The sequence below is a fragment of the Pinus tabuliformis genome, chromosome 1_2 (genome assembly GCF_031772625.1).
Source record: "Pinus tabuliformis cultivar Carrire ecotype Pingquan chromosome 1_2, CPIR1, whole genome shotgun sequence".
NCBI classification, from domain to species: domain Eukaryota; kingdom Viridiplantae; phylum Streptophyta; class Pinopsida; order Pinales; family Pinaceae; genus Pinus; species Pinus tabuliformis.
Window position 1 is genome coordinate 706,622,501 of NC_142298.1, and position 12,950 is coordinate 706,635,450.

The 12,950-nt window shown below is 39.4% G+C and overlaps 1 pseudogene; it reads right to left on the reverse strand.

Annotated features, from left to right (window-relative positions):
• Nucleotides 1–8,517: 8,517 nt before the first annotated feature.
• LOC149207689 (protease Do-like 7 pseudogene) lies at nucleotides 8,518–11,840 on the reverse strand (annotated as a pseudogene).
• Between the last annotated feature and the right edge of the window lie 1,110 nt (nucleotides 11,841–12,950).

Genomic DNA, 12,950 nt, shown 5'->3' on the forward strand with positions numbered 1-12,950 from the left:
TGTTCCAGAGTTGAACATCCCAGAAGATGCGCCAGTCGATGCAAGAATCTGGAAGCTCACTGCAGGTGTGCGCGAGGCACGAACAAAGCTAGCTAAGGTTCAATTTGAACTAAACCTTAAGATCACAGAACTTGAGTTGAGGGCCCAGCCTTTGACTCCACCAGAAGTCAGAGAGCAATGCGAGACCGCTATCAAATATGTCATTGCAGTTGTTGATACCGCAGTGAAGGATTGCACTGCGCTCTTCGAACAGGCGCTCGAAGTAGTTACTAGTCTGCAGGAAGATCCCAACCTACAAAGGCTAGAAACTGAGGCACGGGAGCTACAATAGAGGTACGACGAGGTCAAAGCGATGGCACACACCGTCGCCATCACGCAGAAGTTGGCGAAGCTGTAGGAGGCGAAGGCACTAAAGGAATAGTTGGACGCAGCTCAATGCAAGGAGGCAGTACTAAAGGCTAGACTGAGGCCTTGGCTAGAGGAAGCCTATGTGATCGCGACCTCCATTAAGGGAAAATTGGCCAATCTGCAGGCGACACAACAAAAAATACAGGCAGATAGCATGGACCCAATGATGGAGCAGTTGATCAAGCAAGCTAAGCAGGCAGTGATGTACTGTAACGCCGAGGTTTGGAGTAGTACAGGTGGAGCTGGGAGGTCTTCGTGACAAGATCTCCGCACCGGCCGAGTGACTCGAGGAAAGTCACCAGATTTGTGTTAGGGTCCTGTTGGGAACGTGTCCCCTAAGGTGAATTTTCGGGTTAAAATCCCAAGTTTTGTATAAAGAATGTAAAGTCTCTGCATTTTGTGGTCACGGAGTGCAAAGATGTAAATAGTAAAAAAGGGTTGTCCGCCCTTAATTTAGGTAGCTTGTGTTGGCTTGATGAGATTCACCCTTGGTCCGAGGATCATGGGAATGTATAAAAAGGGAATCTTAGAAGAGTTTAAGGCAGTTAAGTTCTTAGGAAGTTTTTGGACAATTGATCAATGTAATGGGTTTGTGAGAGCTAAGAGCGAAGAGTCTTAATGTAGGAAGAGGCTCTGCAGCTGAGTGCGTAGAGGCGTAGGGTAGAATTCCGTAACTAAGTGCGCAGACCCCTACACCTGTGTGCACAGGGAAGTTAGAGTATGTACTGGAGATCTAAACCATCAATAAAGAGAATTATTTTGGAAATATATGTGTATAAGCCATTTTACTTCTATTATAAATGTATGTGATTATGTTATATTGAATACTAGGGTTATGATTTAATGGTGTATTGATGCGCGAATCTATATTTTTTACTTTGTCTTATGAACGCAAATAAGAATATCCGTTTACGCGAAGATAATCATAATGCACATTGAAGTTAACCAATATTTAAGCTAATCTGGGTAGACACAGAAGTAAGAGTAATTACAAAGGCACATAAGCATCTGAATTGCCTATTTAGGGTTCGCGAAGGGCGATCGTAGACCTTCGTGAAGGTCTCGAAGCTGAATAAGGGAAGTGCATTAATAAACCCTAAAAGGCTCATCAGTATCCATGATTGAAGGGTTAGGGTATAGAACGACATCACAACTATCTCAGGGTGCGGAAACTTGGTTCCTGCATCCCCCCATACTACTTCGGGTGAGACTTCAATTCGCACTCCGTTGATTGATGCCGAAAGGGCCAGTAGTGTAGGGATTTGCTTGGCTAATTAACGTTGAACCCAGGTGAGGGCCCATCAAGCCAACATCGAGCTAAGTAGTCATTGGTGCCCAAGCTAAAGGCTTCTAAATTAGATGCATGTTCCATCTCTAAGTTAGAAACTGACAAGGGGAATGACAAAGGGAATAAAATTATCGATGCAGAGCCTAGTGCCACCATTTCCACCACCAAGATCCAGAAAGATGAGCCTAAAGATCCAAAGGAGGGGGAGCATTTATTCCACTCATGGATGAGGGTGAAGGGTTCTCCGTTGTAGTTCATTGTTGACAATGGGAGCCAAAAGAACCTCATTTCAGTAGAGGTCATGAAGCGGTTGGGCCTACCGACCACACCACACTTGCAGTTGTACACCATTAGGTGGCTTCACCAAGGGTGAGATCTCTACGTTAGCCAACAATGTCACCTTTCCTACAACATCAAGCCCTTCACGGATGAGTTACTGTGTGATGTTACTCCTCTTGAAGTTTGTGATGTAGTATTAGGCCAACCTTACTTATAGAAGCGACATTCTATGTATGAGTCTAGGCCTCATAATGTTATTATTACTTTGGGAAATAACTTATACAAGATACTGGAGTTAGCACCACTTACCACCATTTCTTTGATAACTTCGAAGCAATGGAGTAAAATCATTTCCTAGACAGGGAAATTTGTTTTCCTTATGATTCGCCCTTAGGGAAAGAAGAAGATTGTGGCCACGACCTCCAGAAAGGGTTCCTCCACACGGAAGCAACAAATGGACAAGGTTGTGGAAGAGTACATGGACATATTCACCTCACCCACAAGGGTACCTCTACACTGTCAAGTCAATCACTCCATTGATTTGACCCTAGACACACCGGTACCCAATAGACCGATCTATCGACACTCTGTTCTGGAGAACGATGAAATATAGAGGTAGATTCAGAAGATGTTGTAGAAAGGGAACATCAAGCCAAGTTCATAACCCTGTGGGAGCTTGATCATGTTAGTACAAAAGAAAGACGGGACCTGGAGACTCTGTATTGACTATCGGGCGCTGAACAAGATCATTGTCTAAAATAGGTATCCAATCCCATGGATTAATGCCTTGTTGGACCAACTCAAAGGGGAAAATATTTCCGCAAGATTGACTTGAAGTCTAGTTATCACCAGGTACTAATCGAACCCTCTGATGTGTGAAAGATTGCCTTCAAATCCAAGGAGAGCCTTTTTGAATGGTTGGTCATGCCTTTCGGGTTGATGAATGCCCCCACAACCTTCCTGAGGTTGATGGATGGCATCTTGTGACCCTTCACCAGCTCATTCGTGGTGGTGTATTTGGATGACATTCTAATCTTCATCCAAAGTTGGGAAGACCACCTCCACCATACTCGACAGGTCCTCCAAACCCTGCGGCAACAAAAGTTGTGTGCCAATTTGGAGAATGCACTTTTGGTATGACCCAAGTTCAATATATGGGGTACATCATTGATGAGCGGGGTGTGCATGTGGACCCAACCAAAATACAATTCATACGGGATTGGCCAGCGCCAACCACTCTAAAAGAGCTCCACAACTTTCTTGGTCTTGCCAACTTCTACCGCAAGTTCATGTTGGGGTTCTCTCATATCACTTGGCCTTTTAGTGAAGTCACCAAGGGAGGAGCGAAAGCAAAGTTCTTTTGGTCTAAATCCAAACTGAAGGAATTTGTAGACTTGAAGCATCGCCTGTGCCCTACACCAATGCTCACATTACCTGACTTGTAGCAACCATTTGAGATTGACATAGATGCCTCTAACTATGTTATTGCTGCAATTATCAATCAACAGGATAATCCAGTGGCATATCACATTGAGACACTTTCAGACAGTCCGAAAGAATCCCACCTATGACAGAGAGATGTATTATATTATGCAGGGTTGTTGACAATGGAAGCATTACATTATGGGGAAGGAAATGATCATCCACACATACCACCGACCCTTGTAGTTCATACAGACACAAGGGAAGTTGTAAAACGATTTCCATCATAAATGGTCCACATACCTGCAACAGTTCCATTTGAACATTAAGTATAAGAAGGGCAGCACCAACAATGTTGCAGACTGCCTCAGCCGATTGTTGGTCATGGTGCTAACCACTGTGCTCGACTCTTGTGGGCATGAGATTGCAAGGTGGCCACATCTTTACAAGAACGATCTAGAATTCGGCAACACATACCATATGCTCCTGGAAGGGAAGCAAGTTCCAAATTTTCACCTCCAGGAAGAATTTTTATGCCACATAGGACACCTCTCTATTCCTTCAAGCAAGCATTCCAAGATGAATTTGGAGGCACAGTAGAGTCGGGTCGTTGGACATTTCGGGGTAGAGAAAATAGTGGCAGTGTTGCGGAAGCATTTTTATTGGCCAAACCTTTGACAAGATGTTGGGAAGTACATCAAATCCTGCACTTCCTGTGCCATTTCCAAACCAACCATCAAGAAGTAAGGCCTATATACTCCTCTACCTACTCCTAGTCGACCTTGGGAATCCATCTCCATGGATTACATCTTGAGCCTTCCTTCTACTAAGCATGGAAACAACTACGTTTTGTTGGTCGTTGACAGGTTCTCTAAGATGACCATTATGGCGGCCTGCAAGAAGAGTATCACAACAGAAGCCACTGCTAATCTCTTCTTTGAATGAGTGTGGGTACACTTTGGGATCCCATAGTTAATTATCTCAGACCGAGATAGCAGGTTCCTAGGTACATTTTGGTCAAGTCTCTAGTCGATGTTATATACCAAGCTCACTAAGTCCATGACTTTCCACCCCCAAAATGACGGCCAAACAGAGGTCGTCAACAAGATGATCATACACATTTTGCGCATGTACAAATCAAAGCATCCACGCACATGGGATGAAAGCCTCCCCTATGTCTAGCACAACTACAACAGAGCTCTTAATAGCTCAATTGGACACAACCACTTTCGGGTGGGAATGGGATTCTAGCCACTATGCCGCACATCACCATTTATAGCTACTCAAGCAGATTCGGCTCATGTCCAATCTGAAGTTGACAGGGATAACAACTTCATTGAGCGCATTCAGCACATCTGCTAGTAGGTCCATGACATATTGGATAGAGCCAATGCTAAGTACAAGTAGCAACATGATCAACATCGGGTGTCACACAAGTTCCAAGTGGACAACAAATTTTGGCTACATCTATAGAAGGAACGCCTTGTTGGGCCCCACCGCAAGCTTTGTCAGCTTCGATATGGGCCATACACCATCACCAATGTTGTATGGGGACAATTCTTTCGAGCTTAACATTCCACCATTCCTTGGACTACACCTAGTATTCAATGTGGACCACCTTCGACCATACTTTCCACCATTACTAGACACATTCGACATTGCAGAACAACTCACACCAACAGAGTTAAACCCAGACTGCATGGAATAGGCCACAACTGATCGGGATCATGGAAATGCAGATCAAGAACACTCGCCAATAGAGGATTTAGCTATATCAAGTTGTCAAAGTAGGCCAACTCCTTCGCCAGGGCAAGTGGTTCACTAGGGACCAAGTTCAACAAAAAAATTTCACCTCATGGAGGCTCTGTATGCAATGGGGACCGTTGCTTCCTAAGGAGGGAGGACTCATCCAGGTGGATATTGGTGGCCACTCACCTATTCCACTGAGACCTCTAGATGGTTTAATCAATTTCCTTGTTTATAGAAGCATTTACTATTTTTAACATATTTTCGGGTCCTGAACTTCCGCAACAAACCCATAGCCATAGTATAGGGCCTATAGAAAATCTTGTAGTACTTAGAGAGATCTTTCCAATGAGGTATCGCATGCACCAAACAAAGATACTATGACCAAGTTACGACCCTGGGAAGTTAGCTGCCTAGCTAACCCCAACAGGGCCCACAAACTCTTGGTGTTCCATCTCCTAGGGGTAGGGTTTTGGTTGTTTAAGGTTTTCCCTTGTTGTCAATAATAAAAATTCCCTTAAGTCTCATTGTAACACAATTCAGAGGCATGTATCTGTCACATCTCTTCTCAGAGATAAGCTACCATTACCCGAGCTAGTTTATTTCCATTTATGTATGTAAGCATATTTCAATTCTTTGATATTAATGAAAGGAAGTTTTATTTCTGCTGCAACTCTATGTTTATGTGTCCAGGATTATTTCAAACACAACCTATTCCACTAGTATTTGTGATCTCTCAAATCCCATCTACCCAACATCTTCAAGGTGCATTACAAACTCCATCACTTGGTCAATCTATACCTCAATTCCAATTAAATCAAAGGTGTCGGCATGTTGGGTTATCAATGTATCAAGTGTCGACTATCAACCCATTTAAGAATTGTAGTAATGAGTTATGCCTAATAGTTGGGGGCCCAGGAAGCTAATAGACAGAAAATAGTTGACAAAAAGTCAAGATCCATCAATTGACTACCCGTTATCATTTCAGGTTGAGGAGAGGGTGAGTTTGAGTATATGGCGTGACGGCCCACGAACCATTATTAACATAAGCTAGTAAGTTTGTTAGGTAACATTTTTTTACAAAGAGGTCAAGCTCTATTTGTTGGCAACCCAATATTCGGTTGAGCAAAATTAGGACAGGCTCATTTCAATAGTGGGATCTTTTCCTGGGGGCCCAATGTTGATATACTTACCAATGGTACAAGTTGGAAGACATGGGATAGTGAAGTAAAAACACAAGGTTGTATAGATTAAGGAGGTGGCTCCTGAGGGGAAAATTTCCAATGGGTATAACTTATTATCTAGAGCTCAATTTTGTGAAAATTTATAACATTGGAAAGCTCCTAATGAGTAGAAGATGATGGTGATCTCGTAAATGAGTTTTGAGGTGATTGCATAAAGAGGAATTTTGATAATTTCATCTTCATAATTAACCTTGAAGGTCGGGTCTAGATAAACCATGCATCCCAAATGAGGCATTGAAGAGGTCATTATGTTACACAAAATAGGAAAAAAATGTAAAACTAAATGCTTCAAGGAACAAGAATGTACACCTAGAGGATGAAAATAAGATTTAAAAAATATAATATTAAAAAAAGATATATAAGATAAAATGATGCAAGAATGGATGCAATTAAAAGAGACCAGAACATTTTTCAACTTGCATAAAATAGGAGAAGGAAAAAGGCACTTCAATGTTGTATTTTAGTAGTTTCCCAGCTTCAATGCACCTTCATGGTGATGAGGGTTAACAATTGGTTATTTTATTGGCACTCACACTCGTATGGTGATGAGATATGGCCATTGCGTTGTGCAAATACTTCCTTTCTATTAAATATGATTTCCATGTTAGAGACTTACTCTTGGAGGATGAGGGCATTGCCAACTTAATGGTTTCATAAGGTGGCCTATGGTTAGATGCTATCAACCCCCATTTAACATTAAGATGTGGCATTAAAATATTGATTTAGATGAGCATCAAGATTACATTGCATATCTAAGCTATCAACTACTTATATCTCTTATATCTCATATATTGTGGACTTCGAAGCAATAACTCAAACTAAAGAAAAAAGCCTATAAAAAGGAAGGAAAACCCTAATCTTCAGTTGAGTGCTCCACTTGATCATGAGACTATTTTTGTAAAGAAAACAAGCATTGTTTGTGTTAATGGTTTCCACTACAAATCTATGTAATGGTCACTTGTATAATTGGTTTTGTTGTTTTAATTTAGCCTATGCATAATTTGAGTGCTCCACTTGATCATGAGACTATTTTTGTAAAGAAAACAGGGCATTGTTTGTGTTAATGGTCTCCACTACAAATCTATGTAATGGTCACTTGTATAATTGGTTTTGTTGTTTTAATTTAGCCTATGCATAATGTACTTATAATTATGCAATATTCAACTTTATGTTTCATATAGTTTGAATGTGATTATAAATAATTTTTGGAATGGACGCTAATTCTTTTTTTTCAATATTAACTTATGATAGATTTGAGACATCTATATCAACACTCTTTAAAGTGATCCTTATTTATATGGATGACATTTTTTTTATGAGCTCAACATATCACTTACCAAATAAAACTTTAAAGAGAATAGCATTCTGTTCCATAACCACTCTAACTAAACTCAATTAATAAATAAATTACACACCAATAAACCTCAACCAACTCTCACTTTCCTCAGCAATGATGTAAAATATATATAGACTATTAAATGTGTTTACTGACTCTCACTTTCCTCAGCAATGATGTAAAAATATATATAGACTATTAAATGTGGACCATTAAAGTGACCTTACATATGTAAACATGCAACTAAAAACATAATAGATACATATTTCTTTAAATTTTAATTTTAAGATTTAAAAGAGAGAACCAAATATAATTATTGAAGATTATTTATTTTTAATGTTGATTCCAACAACCCTGGCCCTGGACAATCATCAAAATATATATATATATATATATATATATATATATATATATATGCATCCGTGATAACGACTCAGCACGGATGCATATATATATGCATACCACCACTTAGCGTTATCACCTCACATGTTGAAGCCTGTAACTATGCTGATGACTACCACCACTTAGCGTTGCTTACCAAGTAGAACCAAGAACAGAGGATTTCATAGTACAACTTATGAACAACTTGAAATATAAATTAACATGCACAGGGCTGAAAACAATTAGAGAGAAAATTACCACATACATATATATTAAATTTAAAATTGGTGCTATAATTTCGAAGTCAATGTTCAAATTCTATCTTTTTATTGTACTGAAAATGAGAACGAATAAGCTATTGTGAACGCAATATTAAACACCAAAATTTCAGAAGCAGAAATTTACGAAACAGATGATGAAAACAGAGAACTGACAGTTACCATTACAGTCATAGCTTTACTTCAATGAAACCATACCAATTTGGTGCTAAAACAAACACTGTGAATCACTATGCGAAAACATAGCCAGTTTTTGACCTGCTATGCATATTTTTAATCACTATGGCGAAAATACAACTAGTTGTTAACCAGAAAGTTAAACCTACACCATCCTTTTGCTGCTGGTAACGATTAAACCTTTAAATGTTTTCATTCAAAGCCCTAATGGTTTTCTGAGACCAAGTTGCGATGTTTGGGTCAAATTTCAATTCCCATGCTGGCCAATAGTGCAAATCTTGCTTCAAAGTAACCACTGACGGTTTCCCATTCAGCTGCACTGTCTTCACACGAACAAACACTCCATTCTCCAATTCCTTGATAACGTTTACAAATGTCTCCAGATCAGGGGTTGGTTTGCCATTAACTTCAACAATCCACTGTCTGGCAGAAACTCCATATCGATGGACAGGGCTACCATACATACGTTTTGCCACATATACCCCATGGCCTTCTTTGGGTAAAAACCCCAACGAACGGACGGCTGAGTGCGGCTCTTGAAGAAGAGATCCACACCAACTTACCATGTGTGTGGTTCCAAAGCCATTTCTTACATCCGTGCCTACAACAAGATCCAACTCCAAACCTTGCCGAAAAATCTTCACTCTCAGATTCCCTTCTCTTTCTTTGCTCTCGTCAAGAAGTTGGCAAGCAATCTCAACATCACGGAAAGTTGTGATTGGCTTCTCATCTATAGCCAACAGCATGTCCCCATGCTTCAACATGGATTCTGCTCGTGACCCAGCGAAACAGCGCTTCACTTGCAATACCTGTCGTCTCACAGTATCTTTCTTTATTAACTCTGTAATCCACTTTTCACTTAACCCAAAGCTACGGGCCTTTGAAAGTGAAGTTGAACACAGTTCCATCTCTAATATACGAACAGAGGGCATAGGCATTTTGATTCCATTTATGAGCAATGGTGGACCTTCAGTTCCATTGATAATCTTCTGTAGCACTTCATTCACTGCATAAATAGGAATTCCTTTCACGAATTTGTACTCGTTGGGAAAACCGTTGCTAGACTTCCACTGCATAGAGAACCTGCTCCATAATGCTTGAACCCTTCCCTGCTCATCTGCTAGTACACCAGAAAATGCACTGCCAAAATCTGTATCCAAATCAATGACCTCCATGTTCATAGCTCTATACCGGGGATAACTAAATTGATCAATATTCAAGACAGCTGCCGTGTCTGTCACAAAGGACTTGCGTGATGTAGCTTGTAGACGTTTGTGACTCAATCCAACAAGATATACAGCATCACCCCTATGCAGAACAGGTTCAGGAAGAAGAACAGCAGCATGTACAGCTGCAATCCCTTGTGGACCTAGTGCTGCAGGATCATATGCTACTAATGCATAATTGTGTACAGGGTGCAGAAAAACCACCTCTCCTGGTATCTCCACTGGGTAAGCAGCAAATGCTAACATGACATCTGATATAGAAATGGGGACTGTATATCTGTCCACCACAACTAACCCCATTGTTTTGGAATGATAAACCACTACCCCTGTTCCTGAAAAATGCCGAGCATGCGCACCATCAATCATGCAAATTAAGGGTATATCGACCTCAACCATGACAAGGGTTGCCTCAATAATTCGTTCGGCAACTGAAGCATTCATAAGCTCATCAACTAAGGGCGGAGTACTTTCCAGGAATTTTGATGAATCATCCTCCACACTAACAAATTCTGTGCTTGATGATCCCTGTGGTTGGGCCGTTGTATCTTTCTCATCGTGAAAAACGGAACTCTTTGAGGAGGCAGGGCTTTTTTTCCAGAATCCACTCAGATCATCTCGAGTGTAGAGTTGAGGCTCTGAATACCATTCATGCCTGTCAACAGTGACAAGAGTGGAAGTACTTGGATGACCATCTTCGTGTGTCACAAATTCCAGGGGAACGCGTGATCCTCTAGGTAGCTTGCATAAAACAGATATAAAATCTTCAACTCTTGTGATTTCCTTCCCTGCTAATTTTTTAATAATGGCATGAGAAGGAACACCTGCTCTTGTCAACATATACCCTGGTTCCGCAACATAGACCAGACCACAATTGAAGAAGAAATTCCTAGCCTGTTGATAGGATAGAGGATGAATCACGCCACCACTGACTTCCAAGAAATAATCTGGGGTTATAGAATGCAAGTCTTGGACCTCCAAAGTAACTTTTACAGGATCACCGCACCTTTCAATCTCTAAATCGATAGTCTCTCCAACATAATCATCCAGAACCGTCTCCAATTTCAGGAATTGTGTTACAAGCTCACCATTAACACGGACAAGGAGATCCCCTGGCTCTAAATGCATATTGTGAGCAGGACCTCCAGGCACCACGGATTTTATTACAAGAATTCCTGTCTCGGCAGGAAAAGCCTCTCTCACTAATTGTTCAGTCTCGCCTTGAAGACCTAACCGACGTGCCTTATCAAACCCCTTGTGAACAAGGGTCATCTGGAGTGTGCCTCGAGGAATATGGACTGCAGTACCGCTGCACTCCTGTAAAATTTTCAATGCCCTTACCACTCGATCCAGTGGAAGAAAAAACGCAGAAGAAGAGTAATTCCTACTTCCAGCATTTAACCCAACAGCTTGACCATGACAATCAATTACTGGTGAGCCACTTGAGCCTCCTTTTGTCCCTGAAGCTGCCTGCATATAAAAGGTATTGAAGTCATTGTATCCATCCTCTTTATAATGAGGGGCTTTTCGATCCAATCGGGCCAATGTGCCCCCCAATATGGAAAGCTTTTCGCCACTGTCATTGCCCACAACCCGGATCTCCAATCCAACAGCCGCAGCTTCTGGTGCAAGAGGGATTTCCTCACATTTCATAAACTTGAGAGCTGCTGGATCAAAACGGAAAAATCCAAAATCATGAACAGGGTCACGGTAAAGAGGATAAACTGGAATCTCCTCGCGATTGAGGAATGTAGCCTCCGCAACAACAGGCCCAGACTGGACGACATGTCTGTTGGTGAGAATGACGCCGAGATTTTTATCGACGATGAAACCAGTGGCATTGCAGACGTCGGCTGTCTCCGTATCAAAATCTCGAGTGGCACTGACTTGTAACACCACCACTGCCTCAACAGCCCTGCTTAAGGCCTTTCTCCACTTCTCTTCCGTGGCCCCCGTCTCTGTATTTGCCTGCTCAATCTTCATGACTTTTGTGCCTTTTCCTTCCCGACCCTGCGCAGTATGGATTCCAGAAATTAAAACAAACGAATATTAATTCCAAGTATTGTAAGGATATAAATGCAAAGAATTTCACGGGGCCGGATTTTATTTTCAATCAGAATCGTAAATTTAACGGTAATAATTTTTTTGGTCAAATTTTTAATTATACTTAAAATTTTAAACTAACCAAAATATCACATCCTTATTTCTTTATTTGAGGATGGGAGTGTTTGATTTTTTTTTTTAATTGGCTTTGGAAACGGATTCAGTATTTAAAAAAAAAAAATTGAAATTTGACGACTATAATTTTATATTTCCAAAAATTTCCATTATTTTCTATCAGTATTAATGACTTTATTAAATAAATTTAAATTTTTTAAATATAATTTAAATTATGATTTTTTTAATATTTAGATAACACATCACAATAAAAAGAATCTAGTCTTGATTATAAACTAATCTAGTCTTGATGATAAACTACACTAATTGGTTGATTTTAAACAAAAATAAAAATAAAAATCACAAAATAATTGTTATTGCGCTGAAAAAAAAATATTTTAGTAATTTAATCAAATTATATTATCTATAAAATTATTTTAAACATTTTAATAATTTAATTATATTATTTGTGAGGTTTTATATTAATAATGAATTGATATATTTCTAAATATATTTTTGAAAAAGTTACTGACTCATCCATGAAGCACGGCACCCAAAAAAAAAATAATATTTTTTTTTGGTTATTTGTGAGGTTTTATATTAATAATGAATTGATATACTTTTAAATATTTTTTTGATGGATGATAAATAAATATCATATTAAAGTATTTTAAACATTTTAATAATTTAATTATGTTATTTGTGACGTTTTATATTAATAATGAATTGATATACTTTTAATTTTATTTTATTTTTAAGTTATTGACTCATCCCATAAATTACGGGACCCAAAAAGCATTAATATTTTTTTGGTTATTTGTAAGGTTTTATATTAATAATGAATTGATATACTATTAAATATTTTTCTGAAAAAGTTATTGACTCACATCCCATAAATCACGAGACCCACAAAGAATTAATTATTTTTTGTTTATTTATTTAATTATGTAGTATTTAATATTACAATAGGTATATAAAGTGTAATTTAAATATGTAATATTTTTATATTTT